At 39.9% G+C, this 7691-nt stretch overlaps 1 pseudogene; it reads right to left on the bottom strand.

The window, feature by feature from the left end:
* Nucleotides 1-2049: 2049 nt before the first annotated feature.
* Nucleotides 2050-6947, bottom strand: LOC123067879 (tRNA (guanine(26)-N(2))-dimethyltransferase-like; annotated as a pseudogene).
* Nucleotides 6948-7691: the final 744 nt, after the last annotated feature.

Raw genomic sequence — 7691 nt, 5'->3', positions numbered from 1 at the left:
GGCACAAAGGATCTTGGCCTACTTTTCTAGTTCCAGAGCAATCAGGACTCTAATATGATTGGATACGCCGATGCTGGATATTTATCAGATCCCCATAATGCCAGATCACAGTCCGGTTTTGTGTTCCTACATGGTGGAACTACTATATCATGGAAGTCTTCTAAACAGACTCTAGTGGCAACATCTACTAATCATTCTGAAATTATTTCATTATTTGAGGCATCACACGAATGTGTGTGGCTTCGCAGAATGATAAACCACATACAACAGTCATGTGGAATTGGTTCTATAGAATAACCTACTATTATCTATGAAGATAATGCGGCTTGTGTTGCACAGATGCAAACATGCTACATTAAGAGTAATATCAATAAGCATATTTCTCCTAAGTGATTTTTCCCCCATGAACTTTAGAAAAGTGGGGGAATAAACATCTTGCAAGTTAAATCTTGTGAAAACCTTGCTGATTTATTTACCAAGTCTCTACCAAATTCTACATTCTAGAAATATGTTCATGGAATTGGTATGCGACGACTTCGGAACTTGCAAGTATCAGGGGAGCGTCTCCTTGAACTATTCATGTTTAAAACATCATATTGCACTCTTTCTCTTTGTGAGTTTCTGTTTCAGGTTCTCATCAAGGATCCTATTGATGAATTTTTAAAGAAGGGTCTTTTCGAGGTGATGATGCTACAATGGACAATCTTGAAGATGATGATCATACCCAGACAAGCGTATGAAATTCTACATGGACAAGCGTAGATTAGGGGGAGTGTTGTGATTAATCAGTCTGTAGTAATTAGAGGGAAATCTCCCCTTGTCATGCGGCATGCAGTTGCCTTGTGGCAACCAACGCGTCTCTCTTTCCCCTCTCTTCTAACCATTGCATCGGTTCCGACCATCGCGTCTTGTGCGATGTGTCTCTTCCAAACATATATAAGTTGTACTATTTCTATCAATCAATACAAGTTGATCTTTCATTTAAACAGGAGGGGCGGCTTTTATAGCGGCGAGTGGGCGGCAGCCGTGTGTATGCGTGGCGGGAGGGGGCAGGACGCGCATCGGTGCGCCTTCACTGCGTCGTCCTTGAGGAATTAGTGGAAGGCTGACCGGCGGCAGCCTTCGCAATGATTCCCACGGGAAACCGAGGAGATGAGGACGACAAAGGCGCCCAGTCGCTAACTCGGTGGGTTCACATGTTTTCGCGCCAAAATAATTTCCCTCGACGCCTCCGGGCAACGCCCCCCCCCCCCCCCCCTAGCACGCGCGGGTTCGCCCTGGGTCCGCCGGCACCAAATTCGGCCCTAACCTGCCAAAAAATGGGCTTCTGGGCGATAATAAAGGGATTTGGGGGGACCTGCGGGGGCGGGGGGTGGGGGGTGGTAGTGGAGATGCTCTAACATCTCAAGATAGAAGTGTCCCAACACCATCACATGCATCTTCTTGTACGAATTATAAATTTCCAAATAAACATCTGATTCTAAACTATAAATCGGAAAGGTTACAACTAGGCTTGATTAAAGTTGAACTTATGGCTAACTTTCCATTAAGACATGCAGCTTTCACCTATCCTATTTCCGTGTTAATATTTCTCCAGACAAAGCTACAGTTGTATGCAGAGTAAATAAAAATTTATTATAGATGCTAATGAAAATTTCTATAAACTTGGTCAAAGTTTACAAAGTTTGACATAAGACAAAGCTATAGTAATATGCAGAGTAAAAAATGGCGGTACTAGTAAGGAAAAATCATAGAGGAATGATATCATTTGCATACAAAGCAGGTGAATCGCTACAAATTCCTATCAAGAACTTTGTAGCGCGTGAAACAACCAGCTGCACACACCAAGAGCAAAACTTGCTACTTCTGTAGTGGAGGACAACATGTCTTCCTGCTTAAGACCATTGTCGATGAGCGAGCACTCTTCTGGTTTTCGAACCGTACGTTCACCTGGAACATTCAAGGAACTCGAGCGCAAAGCCACAATTTGTGCAGTTTAACAATACACATATTCTGCAGTTAGCAAACTTCGAAGTGTGAGGTTGGCGGTTATCGCAAATTTCGGATCTCCCGTACAACCACAATGCAAGGATTGATGAGACTGTTAGTCTTGACTGCGTTGGCACCTATGTGAGATCTACAAGCAGCATAACCTTCCTGTTCACATTCAGAGTATGATAACATTTTTCAGAGTCATTGCTCATCTACTTCGCAAAATGAAATGGCAACAGAATATTCCCGAACTGCATACAGGATATTAAGGGAGCAAAATTATGTTATATAAGAACCTAAATGAAGCACCCTGGTCATTCCTTAGGATTTAGCAAATTAATCATACTTGATATAACAAAATGCAGAAGTTGCATACCTTCTGCATTGAATGGATGAGAGTACCAAGCGGTGGGGAGTTAACTTTTGCTCGGCTGGCAATCTGACAATGAATAACCAATTTAGCTTATCTTTACTCAACAATTGTACATTATAGACATCCTAATATGTACATATTCCAACTGCAAAATACCTCATCGAGTCTTATATATCCAGGCGGTAACCTTGGGTCACTCTCCTCAATCATGGTGTCAAGAAGTTTTTCCAAAGTGACACCATTCTCACTTGTGTGTGCCCATCCCCATTCTACAGCCAAGTTTAGCATTTCTGTAATAGAAGAGCGATCATGGAGAGGACCTGTCCAAAGTGGGCCTACAACTGTTATTGAAGAGGCATCCTATAAAATAAAATGGTAATTATATACTACCATAACATCAGTCAAGTATTTAGTTATAAACATGGGTTAATAAGATTTTTTTCTGGTACAGTAATCAGCTTATGTAGAAATAATGATTAACTGATCAGTAAAACAGGATATTGATCAGCTTCAAGTAATATCATTTCTCTATGCGAAAAAAGGAAAAGAAGTAAAACACTAAAAGAAAAGTAATATCCAAGTCCTAAAATCAGTTCAGTAAAACACATTACACGACTAAAGTAGTTACATAGTCTGACTATGACAATTTTGTCACTACCTATTTACTACTGCCGCATGATTCAATATACCTACTGTTCTATCTGCACATCCGCAAGAAATCTGCCCCAATTCGTCAAATCCAAAAGTCTCAGAGTGGCCGCAACTCTTGCAATGACAAATGAAACCATAATTGCTGCCAGAAATAGAAGGGACATCAGTAACTTAGCATTCCATTATACATACTAATTGGCTGTGGGTTATTTGGAAATAGAAGAGCACTGAGCAAACCTGATGCCATCTTCTTTTCCATGGCATAACTGTACCATCGCTCGAAAAATTGGACCGTGGTACGCGTAATAAGAGAATACTGGTTTTATGTGCAATCCCAGCATAGCTGCTTCACGGGCAGCCCCACATAAATGCATCCGCAAACCAATCTCATTTGGGTATGGCACTGGAAGAACGTATGCTCCGTATGAATACAGTGAGCTAAGAGAAAGAAAATGTTATGTGGCTGGCGTTTACAAACAGACTTGATTGAGTCTTTAAAAAAAATTGGAGGCATCATACGAGGCTCCATGTTAATCCACATCATGAAAATTAACTAAACTGTTGATATATAAGATTGATCTATCTTAGCCCCACGATTTATGTTACTCTTAAGGTGGAAAATCTACACGTAACACAATCCAAATGAGACCTAACATACACGTCTTGCTTTAAAAAAAAATCCAAATCAGACCTTACTTGCACGGCTTGCTATTTTTGTAAAAAAACAATAATTACACGTCATGCTCTATCCTACAGCCGTTTTGACGAGTAGCCAATGGGAAATACCCAATCTTTCGGGGCTCCTACATCTCAACACCTCCCAATCTCTCAAGACTCCTCCCTTTCTACTCTAGGTCTAAAAACAAATACGACTCATGGCCGCCGTGTCCCTCCTGTTCTTCCATGGCCCAAAGAGGATATTTGGTCCTGCTCTCCTCTCCTCCTAGGTCCACACTGCCCAAGTGGTTCAGTATATTTTAGGTCCATATCAGATGGTCTGGCCAGCGAACAACTCATCCTAGGATGCTTCTATGCGTTGGTCGCCCGACTGACGTACCAGCATGATACAAAGTAGGCACCCGTGCAAAATTTTCATGCTCAGTACGAATCAGTACGAATCGACTAGATGTGCACATATGCATGTTGTTCGACATGTTTAATTGGGGAACACCAACTGTTACTATGGGTGGCGACAGCAGGTGTGTAGTTTTTTGTGAAATCGCCTTCAGCATCAACCCCCAAAGATGACCCTCTATACATAAGAGAACCCGTGGCCGGAATAAACCTAAATAGGGCGTGTCCTGGCATGGACCGGTGATTATAGAATGGTCGGCAGAGATATAACATGGAAGAAGAAGCAAGCTTCAAATGCATCAATGTTGAAACAGAGTGGACAGGTTGCTTCCTCATCTACCCATCAATGTCTCCCATGTTCTTTACGTGCATTATCTCCGTATACATATCTGAACCATCAGTCATGCATGATGCTGAAACAGAGCAACTCCGTCGTGGACAGGTCGCTTCCTTATCTACCCATCAATTTTCTCCCATGTTCTTTACGTGCATTATCTTCGTACATATATCTGAAGTTCTGAACCATCAGTCATGCACATGGATAGATTTCTGCCTCCAATGTCTAACTAAAAGGAGCTACAAGTTTCAACATCGAAAATAAGCAAAGAAATTTTCAGAAATTGTAATTGTGACAATCTCCTCTCTGAACTGAATATGCTAAAGCAGCCATGTGTATGTGCACGCAAAATAAAAATAAATTTCTGAAATATTCTTCAGTCAAGCCATTGCAAGTGAAATACGGATAGTCAAAATCTGACTAGGATGTACATTCACGCCAAATTATAGTAGATGAATATGATATATATTTTTTATTCTAAGTTAACTATGTACACTATTCGCAAAATAAGAAAAAAGTTAACTATGTACACTAGGTTACTACTACGTGCTTTACGTACCAATGGTGCAAACCTGAATTATGTGTTTTCGCAAGTCCAATGAACATGTCATTCTCACACTCGATGATACTGAGATTCATAAGGATTTTGTTACCTATGTCTGTACAAAACCAGTATGTTGGCAAAAGGGTCATATCTGTAAATGCCACAACATTTTATTCTAATTCTTCTTCGATGAATAAAATAATATATTTTCATGATAAAAGGCTAAGATACTGCTTTTGTAAATAAAATTTGTTAGATTCTTGCGCGCTCATGTACATTAGTCCTTTTGCTCCGAATCTTGCAAACAAAATGTCTCATATTGGAAGAACTACCAAAAGTATCAGTTCGGTTTGGCTTAGCTAGCTTTACCTTCGATTTTGCATTGATTGGATGTTACATGGTTCCATATATATGGTACTATATATGTAAATTAATTTGTCATCTGATTTGTGTATTATTGTAAGATTTTTGGTAACATGTTAAGGTCGGCATTTCATCCAGGTTTTGTTACATACAACATATGAACTAAGTTTTTTTGTCTTAGCTTTTATTAAGATTTTTTTTCTATATGTAACCTTTGCATTATCTAGGCGAATAGATCTCATGAAAAGCAAATGGTACCTTAATAAGAGCTAACCAGTCTAAAGCCTCCCTAGCGAGTGATCTTAATGGTATTATCCACATGTGTATTAGATCTTGCTATTATTGTATGCTACTTCCCTTTTCACACCTTTCTGTATGAAGAGAGATATTTTGAGTAAGTTATTTCTTCTTAATTAATGTTATTTTATTGTGTATATGTATATGTACATAGGTCGGACTGTTTATGTTGTAATCTAATAAGTACTTTTTTATGATGTTCATCCATAGCCAATAATTTTATTGACCCACACCCTTCAAGTTAAACATACACAAAATTACTATTCCTTGATGTCTTTCATATATAAGAACCATGCACGATTCCATGCTTTCCTCTCTGGGATAATTACCGAAAAAACTAGGTTCAAACATTCATGACCTTGAACATGTATTACTATTGTGTTCTCTCTTAATTCAACTTGTGGTTCCTTCTAAATTTTCCTTGATAATATATATTTTACTTTCAGTTTCCAGATTGATTATCTCATATTGGCAAAATAATTTTTGGAGATTAGTTTGGAGATTCTCGAATTTCATTTCAATTTATCATACGTTTCAAATTCCTACCATATATATATTAACATCAAAAGTTCTTTAATTCTTTACTATTTATCTATTTTCAAAATGACTAGACCGTGCGGATGCACGAGTTGTCGACTAGTTATATATAACAAAACAAGTGTATACATTACATACAAAGCAAAATTGGCCCAATGTACAGGACAAAAGGAAGCATTCTGTTTGACATTGGATAATCTTATTACAGAACAAGCAACAATGCCAACATCTCACAAGTATGTGTTTAGGATATACATAAGATGACAACAGTACACTTGTACAGCCTAATCTGCGTCACAAGCGCACACCTGAGCAAACTTGTCAGCCTAATCTGATTTTAATAATTTCAGAGTTTTAACTGGATACCAACTGCTACTAGTAATAAGTACGGCAAGAGCTCACCATTTTCCGCCATAACCTCTCGCCGACTGCCAATCGGTGGAGGTGAGCTAGAGAAGGCCCCCAATCTGGAGCGCCAGGAACGCTGCCCGGATGTACTCGGCCTCGCTGCCGAATGAGTCGACATCGATGACGTCAAAGTACTCGCAACGGAGGTACCTCTCGGCGAGCAGCTGCGTGGCGTCGAGGTGCGACACCACCCACCTCGTTTTCCCGTCGGGAGGCAAGGGCTCGAAGCGAGAAGAACCCTATTCGATCTCCAGGGAGCGCCGCTGCCTCGTCTTCCTGAGCAGGAGGCAAACCCTAAACAGACACAAAAAGAGACCAAAAAATGGAGTAGGAGACCTCTTGCCTGCAAGGATGATCCACCTCACCTCCATGGCCGAAGGCCATAGGAGATAGGGTGAACCCTAGTTGCCCTTTAGTAGCTACATTCTATTTTCATGACTCCTTATTTCCTTCTTCTTGATGTGCACTTGCATTGCCAAAAAATGTATAATTGTCAGATTGATTGTTTCACCATAATTTATGCACTTTTATACATTGTTTTCAATTTCATTAAAGTATTTTTATGTTGATTATATTTGCTGGTGTTAGCTGCTATAACTTTGCTCACTTCTGATCCTTGTACAATTTTGTTTTATCAAGAGCCACCTGAACATCTGCCTGTGCATCGAAGGTATCACCTTTTCCCGTGATAAAATGTGAAGTTTCTGCGAGATCCGAGCCACTAACCTGCAACATAACAAACACTTCATCTTGTAAATACGACCATGTGTTCCTGTAGTTATTGATATTATCCCGTGAACACACTTTCTTTTGCAAGTATGTACAGTTGCAGCAAAAATCAGCCTATTTGCCTAATCATGCGATTTGCTGCGCTGTAAAGTTTGCTTGAGAAAATATTTCATGTAGATGGGAGATCGTATGGATTTTATTACATAGTGAACAATTTGGTGACGAAGCAGATACAGACAGTCCACAAACCACACCTGCGACACCACACGCACTGCGACTAACTAAGCACCAAGTATTCCCCGCAACATGTCATTCACAAGTATGTATTTCACTGGGTGCAGAGAACATTGAGTAGAATCTCATCATTGTTGTTGAAACGATTGAAG

Source organism: Triticum aestivum, chromosome 3B (assembly GCF_018294505.1).
Source record: "Triticum aestivum cultivar Chinese Spring chromosome 3B, IWGSC CS RefSeq v2.1, whole genome shotgun sequence".
Taxonomy (NCBI): Eukaryota; Viridiplantae; Streptophyta; class Magnoliopsida; order Poales; family Poaceae; genus Triticum; species Triticum aestivum.
Note: the sequence above shows the minus strand (reverse complement) of the source record. Positions and strands in the feature narration are given on the sequence as shown.